This window comes from Mustela erminea, chromosome 11 (assembly GCF_009829155.1).
Source record: "Mustela erminea isolate mMusErm1 chromosome 11, mMusErm1.Pri, whole genome shotgun sequence".
Classification (NCBI taxonomy): Eukaryota; Metazoa; Chordata; class Mammalia; order Carnivora; family Mustelidae; genus Mustela; species Mustela erminea.
In genome coordinates this window covers 1,329,375-1,351,428 of record NC_045624.1, presented here as the reverse complement: position 1 = coordinate 1,351,428, position 22,054 = coordinate 1,329,375, and the positions used below count along the sequence as shown (strand labels likewise).

Below are 22,054 nucleotides of genomic sequence, written 5' to 3'. Positions count from 1 at the left end.
GATGGGGTGGGGTGGGGTGGGGTGGGGTGGGGTGGGGGGTCAGTTCCGGGGCGGGTGCGGGAGAGGCACAGCCGGCAGCGGGTCTGCGCTCCCCGGAGACGCGGTCAGTCTCTCCCTGCCCCTGCGGGAGACACGCTCGCGCCCGACGACCCCTCTGCACGGACGCGCCCGCGTACAAAGGGGCCGCTGCGGCTCGGGCCGACACTGGGCCTGCAGGTCCTTAAACGTGACCGCCCACGCTAGTCCGCGTCAGAGAGGCCTGTCCCGGGCGGCCGCGGCGGGCCGGACACCAGGGGAGGCCGACGGCCGCGGGCCCGGCCTCCTCCGCCAGCCCTCGCCGCGCGGATCCGCGGACGCCGAGCAACACTCGCGGGAGCTCCTCCCCTGCAGCCCCACCCCCACCCCCAGTCCGGCCTCCGCGAAGCTTCGGGAAGGCGGGCGGGGCGGGGCGCATGCGCGGCGTCAGAGCCGGGCGGAAGTGCTCGTCGCCGCGCCGCCGCCGCGTGACGCACTTCCTGTTTGTTGTCGGAGAAAGGAGAGAAAGGAAAGCGCGAGGAGCCGCCGCCGCCGCCGCCGCCCGCGCTGCCGTGCCGGAGCCGAGGGGACCCGGGCCGCCGCCCCGCCGCGCCTCCTGCTCGCCGCCGGCTCCCTGTCCTCGGTGAGGGTCGCCCGCGGGCGGGGGTCGGGCGCCGGGCCGGTGTGGGGCCGGGGAGGAGGGTTGGGCCGGGGGTCGGGACCTGCGGCCTGCTGTGGGGTCGGGGTTCGGGGCTGGGCCGTCTGGCTGGGGGGGGGCCCGTGGGGGGCCGGAGCCGCGGGGTGGGGCCGGGGTCCCGGGGTGGGGCCGGGGTGGGCGTCGGGCGGGGGACGCGGGCTGCGGCCGCGGGCGGACGTCGGGGGTCGGGCGTGGACGGCGGGCCCAGGGGTCGGCGGGTCGGGGGCGGGCATCTGGCCGGGCGCAGGGAGGCCCGGGGCGGGCTGGAGTCCGGGGTCCCGGGAGTCGGGGGCGGCCTTCGCCCTTGGCCGGCCCCGCGCCGGCGGTTGGGCCGGGGCCCGTGCGGGGCCAGTGCGGGGCGCGGGCGAGCGGCGCGGGCCCGGGCTCGGCGGCGGCGGGGCCTGCGGCACGAGCCCCTGTTTGTGCCCGCGAGTCCCGCGTGGACGCGCCCGGAGCCCGGAGCCGGCGGGGAAGCGGCCCCGGAGACGCGAAGCCGCGTGCCCGGAACTTCGGGGCTGCTCGGAAGTTCGCTGTGGGGCGGAGAGCGCCGCGGTGCGCTGGGCTCCGGCAGCTGCTGCCCGAGTAAGGGAAGGGGCGGCGCGGGCCGATGCGGCGCGGGCCGCGTGTGGGCCCCGAAGGCCCCGAGCGCGTCGTGGCTGTCGCCTGCTCGCGCGAGCCGGGGGCCTGGCCGCGCGGCAAGGTCACCCCGCGAGGGCCCGGCGCTGCGCTCCTCCGCGGCCTGCCCCGGCCGGCGGCCTGGAAGACGGGGCTCGAGGTGGGAGGAGTCGGGTCCGACGACGGGCGGGGGAAACCGTGGCACCGAGCTGCTTGCCGGCCGGCTTTCGGGCTCGTTGTCGCTTCCAGGAACGGGCGGCTCCGGAGCGTCGGTGGCTGTGCGCTTCCCTCCCGGCCCGCCCCGCCGCGGTCGCTCTGGAAACGCCGCCGGGCCCTGCCGCTCCGGGCGCTGGCGCGGTCTCCGGGGAGCCGCGGGACGTTCCAGATCCTGCCCGTCCGGTGCGGGAGCGAATTGGCCTGGGGCGGGTCGGGGCGTTGAGTTTTGAGATCGGCCGGAACGGACGCGACCTGTTGCTGTAGGAGGCGGTCCGGTGGGGCGTCGGAGCGTCCCCGAGAAAAGGTCGTCAGTGAATTTTACTGTCTTGGTCTGACATGGGTGGTTTGAGGGGTGTTCCTGGCTGCGGGACGGGCGTCTCTGGGGCGCCGGGTGGGGGCGCGCGCCGAGTGCCGCGCTGCAGGCCGGGTCGCGGGCGGGGAGCGGCGCTGCTCCTGCTCCTGCTCCTGCTCCTGCTCCTGCTCCTGCTCCGTGGCGGGCGCCCGTGTTTCTGCGGAGCTTCTGTTTCGTGCTTCCGTCGGTGGAAGAGTTCCAGTGGCTCCGGCCTCCCTGCCCTGGAGAGTCGCACGCTTGTGCACGCAGTTGCTGCAGGTCCCGTCCCGCGCGCCCCGGCCGCAGGTTTTGACCGCGGACTCCAGAACCGGCTTCGCGGTGGGAGGGGTCTGCGTACTTTCGGGTTTTGAAGCTCAGTGAGTTCCTCGGTGAAAGGTCTTCCTTACTGAGCGCGGGGGAGCGCGCCGGAGGGGAGCGCGCCGGAGGGGAGCGCGCCGGCCGAGGGAGCAGCAGAAGCAGCCTCGCTGCTCAGACCTGGCACTCCGTCCCAGGACCCCGGGGTCACGACCCGAGCACGAGGCAGATGCTTCACCGGCTGAGCCCCCCGGTGCCCTCACCCTCAGGGAGTTATTTTAAGTTCAGCTTTTCAGGGTTGCTGTGTAACGCTGACTGTGTCACCTTGGTGGTGCCCTGTACCTTCTACTGGTGGGTCCGCCCATTGAAGGTCGGCCGCTGTGTTCATGACACGCCTTTTTCTGAGTCGGCCTCTCTTGGTAAGGTGATATTTTAACGGAATATATAAAAACTTTTTTTTGTTGAAATCCTGGAAACGAGTCTGATTTAGGGTAGGGGGTGGTCTGTGTTGGAAATCTGGGTTTTTTTGTTTTTTTGGTTTTTTTTCCCAGGACACCACCCAGTGGTGAAATGGGCGTAATTGCAGGTTTATTGGGGAATTAGGATGGGGACAGTGGCAAGAATTAACAAATGCTGTCCTTTCTCTTTGATAGGATTTGTGAGAACTTGAAATTCAGGAGGCAGGGAGCCTGCTTCCCCCTCTTTCTGCCTGCCTCTCTGCCTACTTGTGATCTCTCTCTGTTCAATAAATAAATAAAATCTTAAAAATAAAAAAATAAAAAATAAATTGAGGAGGTAGATGAGAAGAACAGCAAGGTTGAAGATAAGCACAGTGGCAGGAGTAACAGAAGTGGAGGGGCACGGGACTGTAATCGCTGCCCCCAGCGTGGGGCTTCAACTCCCAGCGCCAAGATATGCGTCACCTATTGTACCAACTGAGTCAGCCAGGTGCCCTGGAAAGACTATCTAAAACCGAATTAAAGGAAATGAGTTAATGGGTAACTCGGCTTGGAGAACTTTGTTGCTTTTATTATATATCAACTACAGATTTTTTTCTCCAAATTTTGACCTTTAATGGTAGCATGCAGAATCACTGTTCACCTTTTTTGTTTTAATATCCTGCCTAAGAAAGTAAGTTTAGAAGATACTTACTATTCTTTGTGCTGTTTATTTAAATACTTCACTTTTAAGGTGGGGAAAATTAATTTCTGGAAAAAAAAATACAAAGGTAGGGGCTCCTGGCTGGCTCTGTTTGCGGCGCGCGACTCTTGGTTTCCGGGTGTAAGTGGAAGCTCTGTGGTGGACGTAGAGAGGACTGAAAATCCTGAAATAATTATAAAGGCAGTTAAGTTCCTCAGGGTTGCATTATATGTCAAAGTGGGGAGGAGTGTGTTTTATTTACACCTCTAATTCTTTATTTCAAAAGCTATTCCTTATTTGGGCATAGCTGGGTTTTCTCTGAAAACTTTGATCTTTCTTAACATTTGTGGGGAGTTTTGACCATCCTAAGAAACATAGCTGCCGGGAGTGCTCTGAGGCAGTAGAACTGCGTGGGTTGTGAGTTGGTTGTGAGTTGGTGGGGTTTCTTTTTTTGTGTGTATTTGTTTATAAAATACTCCAGTTATCTTAGGATTCTTAAGTTCAGTCGCAAGGATCAGTTGTATTTGGAAGGGTGATTTCTTTGGGTGGCGTGGGATTTGTGCCCTTGAAAATTCTCCTTCTCCTTTTCACCAACGCAGGATTCCAGGACCAGCCTGTGTGTTCTCTGGGAGGGGCCTGGAATCCTCCCTGCAGGCTCCCTGTGTGCCTGAGGCGTCGCCCCGGACGGACCGTGCTGAGAAAACCTTGTTTGGATTGGATCCTTCCTGGTTTGTTTTTGTCCTCATGACCCTTCTGTGATTAATAATGGAATCCAGACTTTCGGAACGTTGGGGGCAGAAATACCTACTTTGAATTCACAAACCAGGACTGGGTACTTGCCGTATTATCTATTTTATTTTAATGAAAGGAAATGAGTCGTGCCTGTAAGTGTCTGATAGTCGATAATTACTGGTTTTGGCAATCATTGGTCTCAGATCTTGAGTTCAGTGGAAGTAGCTTCCTTGTTTGTTTCCGGAATCCTTGAGGCACTTGAGGCATATTGGGTAACAGATATGTAAGTAGATGGTTTGTGGGAAGGAGTGACGGTTCCCTTCTGTGTGTCTGTCCCCAGGCCCCCCCCCATGAGAATTCTCAGGTAATGAAATGATACATAGGTAACTTCTCCAGATTTATTTTAGTTTCTTCTTTCTCTCTCTCTCTTCCTCCTTCCCTCCCTTTTTAAAGATTTAAAGAAAATACAAGCTGGGGAAGCAGCAGAGGGCGAGGGAGATGCAGACTCTGAGCAGGGAGCCCAATGTGGGGCTCCATTTCAGGACCCCGAAGGCAGATGCTTAACTGACTGAGCCACCCAGATGCCCCCAGATGTACTGATTTCTCGTTAAATGTACTGGGTGCTTTCATTTCCATTAAGCAAACGGCATTCCACTAAATTAGCTGATGCTACAGAAGAATTAAACATTTAAAAAAATGGTTTCTTGGGGCACCTGGGTGGCTTAGTTGGTGGCATGTGAATTATTGTTATTATTTTTTTGGACTGTGTGACTCTTGATCTTGGGTTGGTGTAAGTTCAAACTCCATGTTGGGTGTAGAGATGAGTTAAAAATAAAATCTTAAAAATAAAGTTTTCTTTACAGTTATTCCTTTTCTGAGTTAATAGAAGTAATGAGTATATTGATTTGCTGGGTTTTTAGGCTAAAGATTGGGAGTGTGTTCAGTGGTTATATGACCTTTCGCTGGAATTCTGTTACGGTAACGCACACTGAGCGGCGGTCCGGGTGGGGAGAGAAGGCGCTGTGCGAGGAGGAGGTTTTGCTCCTCCCTTTCCCGACGGTCAGTCTTCACAGATTGGGCAGAACAAAGGAGGTTTTTGTGTTTTTTTTCTTTTGCAAGCAGAGCGAGGTTTGTTAGATGCTAGGTAGAGAGGTATTTGAGAAAGGTCTTGTGGAAAGAGGGTCATTTGTGTCCACTAACGTTTTGCTGGGTGGGTGGCCAACCTTTGGGCTGTAGAGTAACACCTCAGAGCGTGGAGGTGTCTAAGTCCTAGACCGCACTGGACCTCGACTCCGGGATGGTCTGTAGATGTCTGAGGATGATGTACTTGAGCCGTCCCGCCGGGCCCATGTCGATTCCTAGGCTTCCTTCGCCTTCAGAAACCGTAAAAACAAGGCTGCGTAGCGGAAGGGGGCCAACTCAGCTGTGCAGAGAACGTGGCTTTAGAGAGCTAACTCGTCCTGCAGCACCTCACGTAGCTCATCAAGTCACACTGATGTATTTATAGTCAGAGCTGATAGAGAAGTTCCAAGGCTGAGAGCACTCAGAAGCCAAGCTGGGCCTCCTGAATCCCATAAGGTGCTCTCGGTGAAGGGACTGTTAGGAGTGGGTCCAGTCCCATGTGTTCCCTGAGACCAGCCTTCTCACCGCGCCCTCATCTTTGCCTCTCCCCGTAGAGATCATTTCTGTCAGCAGCCTGTTTCTGGGGCAGGGCTGGGGGCAGGTATTTGGTGGAGGGGTAGTAAATTTGTACTAGTTTAGCCTTGCGGATATTTTGTTACATTTAACTTAGATCTTTATTTTGGGGCAGGAGCGTCTGTTCCCTTTGTGGCTGAGGCTTTTCTTTTTCCGCAGACTGCTGCTGGCAGCTGGAGAGGAGTATTTGATTCAAGGGTCTGTGTTAGAGATTATCCATGTATTTAGAGAAAATTGAGGTGGTTAGGTTGGTCAGAGGAAGTTTTAAAGTGAATAAGGTGAGTTTTTGAAGGTAACCAAGAGGTTTGGGAGCCCCTAGAGTGCCTTTCTGGTATTTTTTCAGTGTTACACAGGAATAGAGATTAGTAAAGGTAGTTTGGGTGGTAAGTCTATGCACTTATTTCTCTCTCTCTTTTTTTTTTTTTTTAAAGATTTTATTTATTTTATTTGACAGAGATCACAAGTAGGCAGAGAGAGAGAGAGCTCCCCACTGAACAAAGAGCCCGATGCGGGGCTCCATCCCAGGACCCTGGGATCATGACCCCGAGCCGAAGGCAGAGGCCTTAACCCACTGAGCCCTGCACTTATTTCTCTTGATTGCAAAGGGAATGTCTCAGATACCTAGAAAAAAAGACCAGAGTTACTTCACCCAGAATTCTACCAACAAAAATTCTCTATTAATAAAATTTATAAATGTAAATCATAATGGCCTAATTTGCTTGTAGAGTAATTGTAGGAGATGGTAGCTGACTTTGCTTTGGGAATTCGAGCTTGGTGTTTTGGTATCCAGGTCATGGTACATGGGTTAAAGTAGCAAGCAGCGGTAGGGAAATGATGCTTGAATTACCAGCCTTCACTCTGAGGGAGTATCTTCGGTATTGTGTTTATACCCCAGGTTATTTTTTATAATCGGAACATCTATTTGGAGAAATCGAGAACCTTAAAAAAATTTTTTTTTTAATTTTTAAAGATTTTATATATTTATTTGACAGAGAGATCACAAGTAGGCAGAGAGAGAGAGGAGGAAGCAGGCTCCCCACCGAGCAGAGAGCCTGATGCAGGGCTCAACGCCAGGACCCTGAGATCATGACCTGAGCCAAAGGCAGAAGCTCGAAACCCCTGAGCCCCCAAGGTGTCCCGAGAAATGGAGAATCTTAATGGACAGGGTTAATCCCTTAGGAGTTAGACCGAAGAGACCCTTAATCCAAGGGTTGTCGGGGAAGGAGAAGGCATTCCCACTGGGTGGGCGCCGGGTGTGTTGTAAGGGCTAATGGCTTCACTCCAGCAGCCACCTCCTCGCACGAGCCGAAGCTTTAGACCACGGGGTTCATCTCTGCGTTGACAGGACTGTTGAAACGCGGTCTGAATGAAGTAGGAGTTCATCTTCGTAGGGAGAAGCTGGCCCTGGTGTTTTGGGCACAGTGTAGTGGGTGCAGGCAGCTCCTCGAGAAGATGAGATGAGGGTGCAGGACAGCGGCCTATACTGGGTGTACAGGAGCGTTTTCCTATTTCGCTAGTTGGGTTAGAATTCATTCTGATAAGTAGACTGGCAGCCTTGGGTTTGTATTCTAGAAGAGTGTGTGTTGGTCACCTGATGTGCTCGTTCAAAACACAGATTCACAGGCTGACCCCATATTAGGTGAGGCGGCAACCTTTTGCTCGGGCCTAGGAGTCCTCAGAGAAGCTTTAGTCCTTCCCTGAGTGCGCTGGGTGACTCTCCGCGGCCGACTGTCTTTGTGGGTTTCTCTTTGCCCGGGCTCCGCGCACTGGAGGCCCCGTGCTGCCGGTTCAAGGCCTGCCCTGTGCTTCCCCGGACCCCTGCGGTCTGAGTTGCACTGGGTCTTCCGTGGGTAGGAGCACTCTGGATCCATCGGCCGCTTGTGCGCAGCCCTAGCAGTGGGCGGTGCCAGCTGACGAATAGTTAAAGCTCAGCTTCTAGTGCCCTTTGCGTGATTTGGTTAAAAAAAAAGTCACGAAGTCCCGCACTTAGGTGGGCAACGGACAAGGGACGCAGACCAGTGGTTCGTGGGAGCGCGTCGGGCGCTCCTTCTCTTGGTGGGTGCAGAGTCCAGCGGGGACGGGGTTCATTCAGGCCGGCGCTGCTTCAGAGGCTGGGAGAACGCAGGCTGCTGAGCCCGGCTGGATGTACAGTGGTGCCGCCTCGGTGGAAGGCAGACGGGCAGCATCTTCCACGTTTTTGTCGCAGAAAGTCCTGCACGCACCTTGTGAGATCGTATGCGACACTGGGGGGGGGCGGAGGGAGGCCCATGCGGGGAGGGCCTGGGTCTGATTTGGGCTCCCGGGGCACCAGCACTGTGGTGTGCCCTGCTGCACCCTGGACAGGGACCAGTTCAGGACCTCAGGTTTCAGTCCTGCCCTTCTGGTGTCTGTGCTAGTGCTTGCTGGTGTCTGTGCTAGTGCTTGCCACAGGGCGGACTGTGTGGCTAGTGCTTGCCACAGGGCGGACTGTGTGGGCTGTGTCTGGGTGGTCACTTGTCCCAGTGCCTGCCGCCCCAGGGGACCGTCTTCTGGGAACCAGGGAAACTGCCCTGCCCGCATCTGAGCCGCCGAGCGCTTGCCAGCACGGGCTGAGTGTGCCAGCCTACCGGCTGCCTGCCGCGGACGGCGGACTCTGCTCTCTGACCTCTGTTTCGCATGGGTTTGTTCTCGTGTTCGTGTGTTTTCTGATTCTGGTGATTGAATCCTGAAATACTTTTACTTTTTTGAGATAAAATTGGCATATAACGCTGTATGTTTGCAGTGTGCATGTTGGTTTTAGACATTTGTGTGTTGCAGTTTTATACGAGGTTCTTGTCAGTTGCATTAACGTCTGCTGTGCAGCTGACCCTTCATCAAGTCACATTGTCTTCGTGCGTTTTCATGCTTCCCATGTATTTTTTTTTTTTACGATTTTATTTATTTGACAGAGAAATCACAAGTAGGCAGAGGCAGGCAGAGAGAGAGGAGGAAGCAGGCTCCCCGCTGAGCAGAGAGCCCGATGCGGGGCTCGATCCCAGGACCCTGAGATCGTGACCTGAGCCGAAGGCAGCGGCTTAACCCACTGAGCCACCCAGGCGCCCTGTAATTGTTTTTTTTTTTTTTTTTTTTTTTTTTAAGGATTTTATTTTTATTTACTTCTCAGAGAGGGAGAGCGCGCGCTTGAGAGCAGGCAGAGGCAGAGGGGGAAGCAGGCTCCCCACTGAGGAAGGAGCCCTGTGTGGGACTCGATCCCAGGATGCTGGGATCATGACCCGAGCCGGAGGCAGCCGCTTAACTGACTGAGCCACCCAGGCGCCCCTGCTTTTTGTAGTTTGATTGAACTTTTTATGTGATTCCATTTTCTTTCCTTTTTACCTTTTTTACTGGTTGCCCTCCAGTCCACAGAGAGTGGTCAGGTGACGCATGCCGCATGGGAGTGCGGGGGCCCGAGGACAGCCCCTCCTCTTTCCTCCTCCTGCCCGGTGGAGCCCTGTTCGCGTCCCCTCGCCTGAACTCAGGTCTGCACAGAAGTACATTGTTGCTGGTAGTTGGAACCGTTCTCTTTTGGATGACTTAAGAATAAGGGAGAGTTTATTTTCTATCCATTTAACCTTTCTCTGACGCTCCTTATGGTGATCTAGTTTTTGTCCTATTCTTCTTGTCTTTGAAGGACTTTTAGTATTTCTTGCAAGGCAGATCTACTGGCAACAAATTCCCTCAATTCTTAATTGGCCAGAGAAAGTCTTCAATTCACTTTTGAAGGATAATTTTGAAGGCTGCAGGTTGGAAGTTGGTTGGTACCCTCCCCTTCCCTGTAAAAATATTTCGTTTTTTTCTTTCTTGCATGGTTGCGATTCTTACTTAAGTTTCCTTAAAGGTAAGGTGTTTTTCCCCCCTGGCTCCTTTTTTTTTGTTTTTAAAGATTTTATCTATTTATTGGACAGAGATCGTAAATAGGCAGAGAGAGGCAGGCAGAGAAGTGGGGAGGGGGGTGGAAAGCAGGCTTCCCGTCGAGCAGAGAGCCTGATGCAGGGCTCAGTCCCAGGACCCTGATACCGTGACCCGAGTCTGAGGCAGAGGCTTAACCCACCGAGCCGCCCAGGCGTCCCGAAAATTTTTTTGTTTTTGATTTTCTGAAGTTGGAGCATGATAATGCTGAGGCGTAGGTTTTTCGGTGTTTATCCCACAGGGTGTTCTCTGAACCTCTTGATGTGCGGTTTCGTGCCTGATATGAATTTGGGGGCGATTCTCAGTTACTTAACGGCTTCAGAGCTGACTGATGCTTCTGAGCACTCTTTCCACTCCTAACTCCTGCCCGGTCCGTGCCTCCTGTCCTGCAGCTTGTTGGCGTGCCATCCGCAGTCTGCTTTTCCCCTTGTTCTGTTGGGAGCTTTCATGGTTCTTCGGGATTCTTCTGCCATGCCCAGTTCATGAGTAAGCTCATCAAAGGCATTCTGCATTTCTGCTGGGGCTTTTGGTCCCAGGCATTTCTTTCTGACTCCTAGAATTTTCACCTCCGCTTGCATTACTCACCTGTTCTAGCACGGTGTCTACGTTTTGCAGTTAAGCTCTTGGCATATTAATTCTACTTTTACCAAGTTCTTGGTTTGGTGAGTGCAGCATTTTTGCCGTTTCTGCCTTGTCCCGATGCTTGCCGAGGCTTGTCAGACTCTGTCTTGCCTTCTAGTGTGCCTTGTAATGTTGTTTTTTTTCAAGGTGGATGTGATGGACCAACCAAAAGCAGCTGCTGCCCACAGGCCTTCAGTGATGTGGAGGCCAGGTTGGGAGAGGGGAAGGTTTCCACCCTGTGGTCCACTTCACCGGTGTGTTCCACTTCTCCTCCCTCGGGTGGGCTGGTTGGGGCTGGAGGGGACTGGGGTTGGTTTTTCCCTGCCCCCAGGAAGATTGGGCTCTTGTAAAACAGTTTCCCCTGAGTGCAGACCTTGAGAAGAACCGAATGCTTTGGTATTTTTCTTATTTATTTAAAGACTTATTTGTTTATTTGAGAGAGAGCACGAGAGTGCCAGCGCCGGCACGCACACACAGGGGCGCCTGGGGGGCTCAGTGGGTTAAGTGTCAGCCTTCAGCTCAGACCATGATCCCAGGGTCCTGGAGTCTAGTCCCCTGTTAGGGTTCACACTCTGGGGGGGGGTCTGCTGCTCCCCCTGGTGCACATACTGTCAGGTAAGTAAAAGCTTAAAAGAGCACAGAGATAGTACTCACTTGTGTTCAGGGACGATGACTTATGTGACATGCTTTCTGAAAGTCCTGACGTGGTGGGTCACTGAGTTCATTGGAGGAGGTGTAGTTCTTTTAGTTAATGGGGATTCGGTTAGTGGGTTTATCAGACAGATGGAGTTAATTTTTTTCCCTTGGCCAAGCACATTTTGTTAGAAATTTCATGGATTAATAAACTGGTTGCCCTAAGAAGCATTTGTTTGTGTCTTTTTTTTTTTTTTTTTAAGTGTTTATTCATTTAAGTAGTCTCTGCCCAACAAGGGGCTCGAACTCAGAACCCCGAGGTAAGTGTCACATGCTCTTTTGACTGAGCCAGGCAGATGCCCCAACAGCATTTGTTCTTAACTGAAAGAAGAGAAAGTGTTGGTTTTCTGTTGCTTCCTTAAAATACAGTTTTAGGTTCTGTTAGTGGGAAGTGAGAGAAGTTGTAGAATATCTGCTAGAAAAGGTGATGTAGTGAGAGAGCTCTCCTCCCTTTAACCTTGAACTGATGGCTCTTGGGGTGTTTTAGACTCTCCCCATGCCTTGCAAGCTCTGTTCTCTGCTTTCCAGAGAGGAGGTCAGTAGCCTTTTGTGGCTGTGGGGCCAGGGGACTGAGCTTTTCCATTCTCCCTCACTGTAATGACTTCAGGGTTCTTGGCCGCCTGTTGGGACCCGTTCACGCAGTGAGGCAGTGTGGGTTCACAGGTGTGCCAGGCGCGGTTTCCACCTGTCCGAGGCCTGTGGGCACCTGTGCTTTTAGTTTACGTGGTTTATGTGGTCGGCTCTCTGACATAATGCCTGCTTCCTTTTTGGCACTTGGATGCAGGGAGAGAAGCCCTGGTCTCCTGGCAGTGTCTGTGCAGAGGGGAAGGTGCCCTGGGGACACCGGAGAAGAGACAGCACGTGGGGGGATGTCGCAGCTCCCCTGAGTGCTCCGATTTTTCTGGTATTGGCTGCCCCCTGTAACGGCAGTTGGCCCTGGGAGACTGGATGGGGAATGTAGGACTCTGGCTTGTGTGTTGCTCCTCCTGGGTGATCACAGCCCCTCTCAGATTCCCTCGCAGGTGTCGCTGAGGAGCGAGCATGGGTGGCTGATCCTAGGAGGTTAGTATTGTCCCGGCACGTGGTGTGTTTTTCTTGAGAATAAATGGATGTATTTGATGCTTTAGGAAAATTGGATTAAGGATTCTAATTTATCTGTGGCTAAGGAAAGAGTCTATATAAAATGGGCATTTTTTTTTTTAAAAGATTTTATTTATTTATTTGACAGAGATCACAAGTAGGCAGAGAGGCAGGCAGAGAGAGAGGAGGAAGCAGGCTCCCCGCTGAGCAGAGAGCCTGATGTGGGGCTCGATCCCAGAACCCTGAGATCATGACCTGAGCCGAAGGCAGCGGCTTTAACCCACTGAGCCACCCAGGTGCCCCTAAAACGGGCATTTTATCTGTACATCTGGTTGAGCAGCAGTTTACTTAAAGTTGTTCTGGAATTGGGTAGTATTCTTTTTTCTTTTTTTAAAATTTTTATCTATTTGACAGAGATCACAAGTAGACAGAGAGGCAGGCAGAGGGGGGTGGGAAGCAGGCTCCCCACTGAGCAGAGAGCCCAACGCGGAGCTCGATCTGAACCTGAACCGGAGGCAGAGGCTCCAACCCACTGAGCCACCCAGGCACCCCGAATTGGTAGTTTTTCTTTTCTTCTTCTTCTTCTTTTTTTTAGATTTCATTTATTTATTTGACAGACTGATAGAACACAAGTAGGCAGGGGAGGGTGAGGGAGAAACAGGATTTCCTCCGAGCAGGGGAGCCTGATGAGGGGCTGGATCCCAGGACTCCGAGACCACGACCTGAGCCGAGGGCAGATGCTTAATGACTGAGCCACGGAGGTGCCCCAGTTTCTACTGAAAACCGGATTAAAATAAACTTTTTCATCCGCATACCATGTTTGTACTAGTGGTTTAACGTTCAGTTTAGTCATGATTCAGGCTTTGTGGGCCTGTTCCAGAGAAGGCGCGTCCCTGTCTCCTAGCGGCCGTGCGAGTTCAGATCCAGTCGCGGCCACAGCCTCCGGGCCCCGAGGAGCGCCGTGGGTTCGCATCCCGAGTCCGAGTCCGAGCGCGGAGCCGCCGAGCAGCGCCGCCGAGGGACCCTCCCGCGCCTCCAGCACCGCCTTTCTCGTTTGACAGCTGCGGAAAGCGGGCGTCTGGGGGCGCCGTCGGTGCAGCGTCCGCCTGCAGCCGAGCTCGTGGTCCCCGAGTCCTGCGGTGCAGCCCCGCCTCGGGCTCCCTGCTCGCCGGAGGCTGCTTCGCCCTCTCGTCCTGCCCTGCCCTGCCGCGGTCTCGGTCACAGGTGGTTGTCCTCCGGTGCAGCCCTGGTCGAGCTCGCGGCGGGACGGGTCTAGAATTGCCCGTGGCTTGTGTGTCCCGCAGCCTCCCAGACAGGTTCGGTGCCCCAGTCCTGCCCTGCGAGCAGGTTCTCCTTCTGTCCCTCTCTCCGCTTTGAAGATTCCATGGGGCACGAGCGGGCACGAGCGGGCAGCCGCGGACGGAGAAGAGGCTCCCGCCGAGCAGGGAGCGCTGCGCGCGGCGGGACCCCGGCGGGACGCTGGGGCCATGAGCCCAGCCGGAGCGCACGCGGGGCTGACGGAGCCCTCAGGCGCCCCGCTCCTTGCTTCTCGCGGCCCCGTGCGCTGGCGGTGCGGTCCGTGCGCGTCTCCCTCCCGTCGGCGCGGACCTGCGGGTGCGCATGGGGCTGCGGGTGCGCGTGCGCGCGGGGGTGCCCGCGTCCCGGGCTGCAGCAGGTGGCGGTGCGTCCGCGCCTGCCTCGGCCGTGCGCCCCACGCTCTTGGGATAGTCGTTCGCGGCCCGTGACTGTCTGCTGGGCCCGGAGCCCGTTCCCGAGGCCGGCGTGTGGCGCGCGGATTCGCTCGGGGTCGCGTCGCGGCGGCCGCAGCCGCTGACGGCACAGTGGGGGTCGCGGCGCTCTGGCTGGCGCGGCCGGGCTGCGGGGCGCGTGCGTCGGGGCGGCGAGGGAGGCGGGCAGCGCCCCTGGAGCCGGGCGGCGCGGAGCTCGGCGTCCGTCGATGACTCAAGGCGGGAGCGTGTCCCAGCGGCGGTCCGGGGAGCCATCGTCTGCGTCGCGTCCCGGGTCCTGCGGAGGCGCGGCCGCGGGGCTGCTCCGGGCGGGGACCCCGCGGTGCTCCTGGGACGCGCCGCCTGGGAACGGACGCCGCGGCGGCCGCGTGAAGAGCTGATGGCGATGAAGCCCCGGGACGCCGGAGGACGCCCGTGCGCGAGAGACACCGGCGGGGCCGTGCGGCCGACCCCGCGCCGAGTGAGGACCCGCCCCCCACGGCCGCCCCCTGGAGCCGGGTCGCGTGGAGGAAGGGCGGGCGGAGCGGAGGTTCCTGCTGCGGGACCCTTGGCGAGGCGGAGCCGACACGGTTACTGGGAAGGTCCTTTTCCTCCACCGGCACCTGCTGCCGCCGCGGCCCGGTCCGTGCGCCGAGCAGCGCCCGGTTCTTCTCAGAGCGGCCGTCTGCTTCCGGCCTCGTCTCCGGGGCCGTCGGGGCTCTGGGGGCCGTCGGGGCTCTGGGGGCCGTCGGGGCCGGGGCCGCGCTGCGCGTCGGCCGCTCGCGGCCACCCCGGCCGACCGCACTTGCTCTTCCGGCCTTTTTTTGAACTTCAGACTGAGTGGATTTCCGTCCCCAGCCCAGTGCGGGCCTCTGCGGCCCGCCTCGCTCCGCTTCCCGCAGTCGTCCGTGTGGCCGCCGCGGGTCCCGCGGACCGGGGGTCAGCCGCGCTGCGGCGTTGCGCACCGCGAACGGGCCCCGCGTCCGGCCAAACGGGCCCGTCCGGAGCGCGGGTGGCGCTCAGCTGCTGTTTGTTCTGGGTCACCCCGAGCCGTTCTGGTTCTGCTCTGGTGGGTTTTGGGCCAGGCCTGTAATTTTCGCGGGCGCTAGGGGGCGTGTCCTGAGCCCATCTCGACTGTTCCTGCCCAGTGCTGGCCTTGGTCTCACACCGTGGGATCCCCAGCGGAGCTGACCCTGTCCTTTGTTGCCCGTGGGTCCGCTGTGCGCTCCGGTCCTGTCTGCTAGGACGGCCTTTGTAGCTGCCCCCGGCTGTGAGGGAGGAGGGTGTGATGCGCTGGGAGGGGTGAGGGTCGTGGGGTTTGAGATCCCTGGCAGACACAGCCTCGGGAACCGTGGGTTCCCGTGTGTGTTGGGGGTCGGTAACAGTGTCGGTGAGGGTGGAAGTTTCCAGGGAGAAGCCTGGAAGCAGAAGCAGAATTTGCTAGAGAAAGATGGTGAGTGCGGTAGGGAGCGGCTGGTGAAATTTGGTCCTGTTCTCTTCCGGAGGGCTGTCACACAGCCAGGCAGCTGTGGCAAGCGGTCATCTGTCTGGTCACGTCTGAAGTGCCCAAGAGAGACCTAGGACTGGAGCTTAAATTTGGGAGTCACTGCGGAACAGGTGGTACGGCTTGCATAATGGGAGTGGATGAGCGCACACGAGTGTGGCTTGAGAAGAGGGTTCTGAGCCCTGGCTTCCCGACCCGGTGCTCACAGGTCTCATTGGGAGAGCAGACCTGGGCCGGGGCTGGGGGCGGGAAAGGCCCCATGTGCTGAGGGCTTTGGGGAGTCAAACTGCACAGGGTTTTCCTCTTGACCTTTGTGAGCTTCAGGTGGTGGTACTGGTGCTGGGGGGAGTTAGACAGGGTTGGGTGCAGGAGCCCGGGAAGGCCTGTGGGAACGGAGCCTCGGCCTTGTGCTGACTTGTGCTGGTGGGGTGGGAGGTAATCCCAGATGACTGGGCTTTTCCAGTTCATTTGCATTTTCTTCACGTGGCAGCCTTCTAGAAAGACTGACCAGTAGCCATCATTCAAGTGGTGTTTGCTCCCCAGGCTCTGTTAATTGATGGTGCTTGTCCTCCCCCCACGCCCTTGGGGCTGTTGCAGATGGTCAGGTAACTAGACATTTACCACCTGGCGTCAAAGCCACGTTTCCACCCACTTCTGCACGACTGCCTCGAGGGTCTTGCCACACTACCATCCTCATCTGCACAAAGGTGGGCACAGCCTCGCAAATAAAGAGAAAGCGCTTGGGCTGGAATGCCAGCTTGGGAAGTGGTACCAAGGACGTCTTAGTGGCCTGGGATGCACATTGCTCAGGGGATGGTTCCGCTGCTTCGAAGTGAGAGCCTAGTCCTGAGAGTTCCCCTTTGTTCCACACGGCTGATCATGGCCTGATGTGTCCGGTCACCGCCGGGCGCCCCCGAGACACCCCACAGATGCGTGCCGCAGCGGCTGGCACTCACGAGGGCCATCATCTGGCGTAGTTAATTATCAGCCCTTTGAAGTAGCGTGCCAGGATGCTGACTTTTCTGCTGTTTCTGGCTGCCCTTGCTGTGTTGTGGGTAGTGGTGAGGTTTTTGTTTTCCTGTTGATAAAGCTTGCTAGGCTTCTTTGTCACGAGAATTGGTGACCTCTTCGGTGGCTAGTAATTTTGAGACTGAACTTGGCTGCTGTCACTGGTTGACCAGCGAGGAAGCCTTTTAAGATTGGGTGCTCACTTCTCTATTGTTAACTGATTGCATTGCAAGCAAATACTTTAGTATTGTGTGTTGTACGTATGCAAACAACTGCCAAACCGTATTGTGAACAACCATTTTCTCGTGGGTGCGTCATCCTTTCCATACTGCGGGAGCTCATGGCTGCCCCAGGACGGGCCACTTCTGCGTAAAGATTATAGCAGATTAGAAGCAACCCAAACCCAGCACATGGGGGAAGGGTCCTCTGTGTCCCCCTCAGCTGCCTCCGCTTCGGCTGGGAAGGAGAGCCTGCTCCAGGAAGAGCGCCGTCCGCGGCGGCCTTGTGTTTCCACGACTGCCCTCTGTGCTCGCTGACGGTCTTCCTCCACTTCCTGTCCTCAGACCCTCCCTGTCCTGAGCTCCTCGAAGCTCCCCGCTGCCTTTCTGTCGTCAGGGTTTTCTGTTCATGCCTGTCACAGTGTGTTCTCTCCTGTCGATGTGGACGTGGCTCTGAGTCCCGCTGGAAGGGCCACGGGGCGGGGGGTGTCTTCCTCCTCACCAGCATTCCCTTTCTACCTGTCTGTCACAGCTAATTGGGTTTTGGTGTTAAGTCTCAGGAATTCCAAGAAAATAGTCACCATATAGTTTTCTCTTCCTAATTTGTAATTTAAAAAAATTCCGGGGGGTGCCTGGGGGGCCCAGTTGGTTAAACGACTGCCTTTGGCTCAGGTCGTGATCCTGGAGTCCCGGGATTGAGTTGTGCATCAGGCGCTCTGCTCAGCAGGCAGTCTGCTTTCCCCTCTCATGCACTCTCTCAAATAAATAAAAAATTCTGGGAATCTCTTTGAGAAGAGTACATATTTTGATTTTTTTTGTTTAAGATTTTATTTATTTGTTTATTTAACAGAAATAGAGAGCACAAGCAGGCAGAGCAGCAGGGGAGGGAGAAGCAGGCTCTCTGCTGAGCGGGGCGCCTGATGGGGGCTCCATCCTAGGACCCTGGCATCTCGACCTGAGCTGAGGGCAGACGTCGACTGAGCTGCCCAGAAGCCCCTATTTCGATGTTCTTAAGTGGCAGGTCTTTTTTTTTTTTTTTAAAGATGTTATTTATTTATTTGATAGACACACAGCGTAAGAGGGGACATAAGCAGGCAGAGTGGGAGAGGGACAAGCAGGCTTCCGGGGGAGCAGGGAGCCTGATGCAGGGCTTGATCCCAGGGTCCTGGGAGCATGACCTGAGCCAAGGCAGATGCTTAACGGCTGAGCCACCCAGGTGCCCCTTAGATGGCAAGTCTTACTGAGGTCTGTTCTGAGTTCTTAACTTTCCAGCGTCTAGAACTTACATTGCTGTATTTGAGGTTATACTTTCTTTTTTAAATTTCTCCATCAGGTGATCAAATGGATGCATTTCACCTAAATATAACTTGATTTCCTTCAGGAGATCTTCGATCCGAGGGCTTTCTGAAAACTAGGTTTGTTTCCTGTCATTCGGTTCTGCTTTTGTGATACTGTTTTCTGTTTTTATTCCGTTGTTTTCGTAAGCATTCCAGAGCTTAGACGTTTGCAAGTTTTGCTTGGCCAAAGTGGCATGTTTGGTAAGAACATGAGTTTTCTCTCTTTCCCTCTTCCCTTCCCTTTCCTCCCCCTTCTCCTTTGTAAGGATTTTATTTTGAAGTCCCAGTGTAGGACTCAAACTCACAACCCTGACGACAAGAGTCCCGTGCTCTGCTGACTGAGCCAGCCAGGGGCCCCAGGAGCTGGGATTTTCTGATTGTTAGCTGCAGGGCCCTAGTTTATGTCCGTTATGACGTGACTGTGGATGTACCTTCTATTTTTTTGATGTAAAAAAAAAGATTTTATTTATTTGACCTTCTGTGAGAGAGGGAACACAAGCTGGGGGGTGGGGAAATGGAGAAGTGGGCCCCCCGCGGAGCAGGGAGCCTGATGGGGACTCAGTGTGGGGCTCGATCCCAGGATCCCGGGATCAAGACCTGAACTGAAGGCAGATGCTTTCACTGACTGAGCGCCCCCAGGCACCTCTTTAGTTGTAAGTCTTTTTTTTTTTAAGTTTTCATATCTTTTTTTTTAAAGATTTTATTTATTTGTCAGAGAGAGAGCGAGCACAGGCAGACAAAGTGGCAGGCAGAGACAGAGGCAGAAGCAGGGTCCCCGCTGAGCAAGGAGCCCAATGTGGGACTGGATCCCAGGATGCTGGGATCATGACCCGAGCCGAAGGCAGCTGCTTAACCAACTGAGCCACCCAGGCGTCCCTATTTGTAAGTCTTAATAATTATGTTTTGCGTGATCTGAAGTGCGTCTTGAGAAGCATTTTTCTCTGCGCGGTTCTGCAGCGTCCGCGGCGACGGCTGTCTCCCCTCCTGCACCGGAACCTGGTACCCGGTTCCCGCTGGTTCCTGCCCCGCAGCTTCTGGCATCCTGAAGGTGGTGTTTGGCTTGTGATGCTGTTCTCGGTTGGAGGTTTTGAGGCCGTGTCGTCGCCCCTTTCTTCTCTGAAGGAAGGCCTGGTTCCTGATCGAGGTTCTGTTCTTGCTTGAGAGTCACGTTGCTGTGGAAACTTCCCTGGTGTTTGCCTTGAGCCTCTTTCATGTCCTTGGAGTTTTTTTTTCTATCGCTTGGAAGCAGTGGCGCTTTTAAAAGAATGGAGTGGAATTACGATGCACAGTGTGTTCCTTAAACTCGTACAGCGCTAGGTTTGGTTGTATGTCAGACTGGAAAAACAAAACTGACTTTTAGCATATCTTTAGTCTTCATTTAGTTACAGTTCTTGTGTTTACTGAGGTGTTTGAGTCAAACGTGCTCTTGTCTGTGGAACACTGAGGATTGCGTCTGTTGCGACGGGGTTGACTGGAGACGTTTCCGGATTGCACTGTCCTCACCAGGTGCCCCGCCTTCCCTTGGCCACATTGTCGTTGCTGTGGGGAGAACATCCTGTAGGTCGGCTTGTCCAGCGGCCGAAGCCTTCACCACCGTGCTGACGGCACGACCCGCCAGAACAGGAGCGTCGCAGCACGGCTGTGCGTCTGGGCAGCGCAGCCCCGGTTCTCCCGGCACCCGGTCCCGTTGCTGTGAGCTCGGGTCTTAACGTTGCAGCTACGACCCACCTTCTCTGGTGTGTGTCCCTCTCTGTGTGCCTTCCATACCCCCGCAGGTGGCCTGTCGGCGTCCCCTCCGTGCCAGCGGGACAGCTCGCGACTCTGCGCGCCCCATACATAACCACAGGACCCTGGGGAACCAAATACTAGTTGGCCTTTAGAAGGAAGGAAACCGTGGTGGTGGTGACAGCGTGGATGAACCTGGAGGAGTGACACCAGGAAATAAGCCAGACATAATCCTGCCAGACCTCGTGTGTGGGATCCAAGGGAGTCGAACTCCCTAGACACGGCGCGCGCGTGGAGGGCTGGCCGCGGGGCTGGGGAGGGAAGTGGGAGGGCGTCTGTTGCAGGTGCAGTCGTCCAGCTCTGAGTGAGGTCACACTGACCGCCGCTTACACATGTGCCCGATACGTGGAATTTGCTGAGAGAGAGCATGTTCTCGCCTTCGAAAGAAACGGGACGTGTCTCCGGTGATGGAGCTTCCCCTTCGCGGTGGTCGGTTTACAGTGTGGACATGATCACAGCCTCCTCTTGTACACCCTCAGCGGCTTTGTCGTGCTGCGGTCCAGCCGGGGACAGGAGGAGCTGACCGGGCCGTGGTTCTGTCTGTTCTGGAGCTGAGCCACGTGGCTCTGGGCCCCCATCTCCCCGCTGGTCCCGGCCTCTCCTCGGATTGGGGTTGGGCCTCCTGACCCCCTGCGGCGCCTGCACGTTCCTGGACCGCTTCCTGGACCGCTTCCTAGGTCTCACTTGAGCAGCAGCAGCAGCTCCCTCCAGCTCCGTTTCACCGGTCTTAAATGGCCAGGCTGATGACTGAACCATGTGCGGAACGGGTGGTTCCCACCGCCGGTGTGCTTTCCGTTGGCTGTCGTGGTTATTTTACAAATGCTGACTTAATTAACTGATTTTCTATGAGGATGATTAGACAAGATACTTCAACACATTTATTTGACAGGGAGAGAGAGTTGAGAGAGAGCATAAGAGGGGAGAGGGTCAGAGGAAGAAGCAGACCCCCCACCGAGTGGGGAGCCCCAGGGGACCTGATGCCAGCCTCTGGATCATGACCTGAGCAGGAGGCAGACCCTTCACGGACTGAGCCACCCAGGCGCCCTGAATGCCTTTTTTAAATGCAAAGTATGATCCCTTTCAAGGTTTTTGTTTCCGATTCTCGGTGGTGGTCTCACTCCCGAGGCTCCTTTTCATGGAGCTTGCCAGCTCCTCTAGAGCGGGGACTGCGTTCCCCGCAGGAACCATGTGACCTGGCTTGGAGGGCCACTCGGGGCTCAGGGACACCTGCATTTGCCTCCCGGCCCCGGCTGGCTCGGGCCGCTGTGGAGTGGGGAGCACTGCAGGGCGATGAAGGAAAGGGGACTCCAGTGCGGCGGGGGCCTCGTCCTCCTCCCCGCAGCGGGCCGGGGAGGGTGTCTCTCCTCCCCTTCCTGTAATTACAGCCCTTCGGGAGCCGCAGTGGTGGGGGGCGTCGTGTGGGTCTTCAGTGCGGCCAAAAGCAACTCCAGTCCTGATGACACAGGACCCCTTTCACGGCACAGCAGGGCCACCTCTGGGTCCCCTCCCTGCTGGCTCCTGGCACGGGAGCCTCTCTCTGACAGCTCCGCTTCTTCAGACGCGTGGGTTGCACTTGATGTTTCTAGGTATCTCAGGGTGGTGGGTCTGTCATAGACCATCCCCTGGTGGTTTTGGATTATTTCTTGTGTTGAGCTTGTGGACTAGTAGCAAGTGGGTTTCTTTTCTTTTCTCTTTCTCTTTCTTAGGGCGCCTGGGTGGCTCAGTGGGTTGAGCCGCTGCCTTCGGCTCGGGTCGTGGTCTCAGGGTCCTGGGATCGAGTCCCGCATCGGGCTCTCTGCTCGGCAGGGAGCCTGCTTCCTTCTCTCTCTCTGCCTGCCTCTCTGCCTGCTCGTCATCTCTCTCTGTCAAATAAATAAATAATAAAAAAAAATCTTAAAAAAAAAAAAAGATTTTACTGATTTATTTGAGAGTGAGAGAATGAGAGAGAGTGAGAGGGGAGGGTCAGAAGGAGGAGCAGAGAGCCTGAAGCGGACTCAGTCCCAGGACGCCATCCTGGGCCTCTGGGACCATGGCCTGAGCAGAAGGATGCTCACCTGACTGTGCCCCCCAGGTGCCCCGAATTCATGTGCTTCTTCTGACCCTTTATTACTGCTTTTTAGATTATTTGGGAGAGCATGGATGGGGGAGAGGGGCAGAGGGAGGAGGGCCAAGCGGATTCCTGGCTGAGCAGGAAGTCGGTGTGGGGCTCAGTCCTATGATCCTGAGATCCTGACCTGAGCCAAGACCGAAGCCTGCTGCCCATCTGATCGAGCCGTTGAGGCGCCCCCTTCTAAATACGGGGTTTCTGTATAAATGCTCGGCTGTGGTACGTGTAGATGCTGAGTCATGACGTCCTACTGGATTTTGTCCCCTGTGGCTTGGTCTCCAAATGTTGGCA

At 55.9% G+C, this 22,054-nt stretch overlaps 1 protein-coding gene across 4 annotated transcripts in view; it reads left to right on the top strand.

Annotated features, from left to right (window-relative positions):
- Nucleotides 1-517: 517 nt before the first annotated feature.
- Nucleotides 518-22,054, top strand: part of DNAJB6 (DnaJ heat shock protein family (Hsp40) member B6) — a 61,279-nt gene continuing 39,742 nt past the window's right edge. Inside the window, exons 1-2 of one of the 4 annotated variants that reach the window (XM_032304269.1) lie at nucleotides 3,983-3,992; nucleotides 15,706-15,710. The gene's annotated coding sequence lies outside the window, so the exon portion shown is untranslated. Of the gene's footprint in view, nucleotides 659-3,982; nucleotides 3,993-15,705; nucleotides 15,711-22,054 lie in introns of those variants that run through there. The other 3 variants (XM_032304271.1, XM_032304270.1, XM_032304268.1) reach the window with 3 other exon arrangements.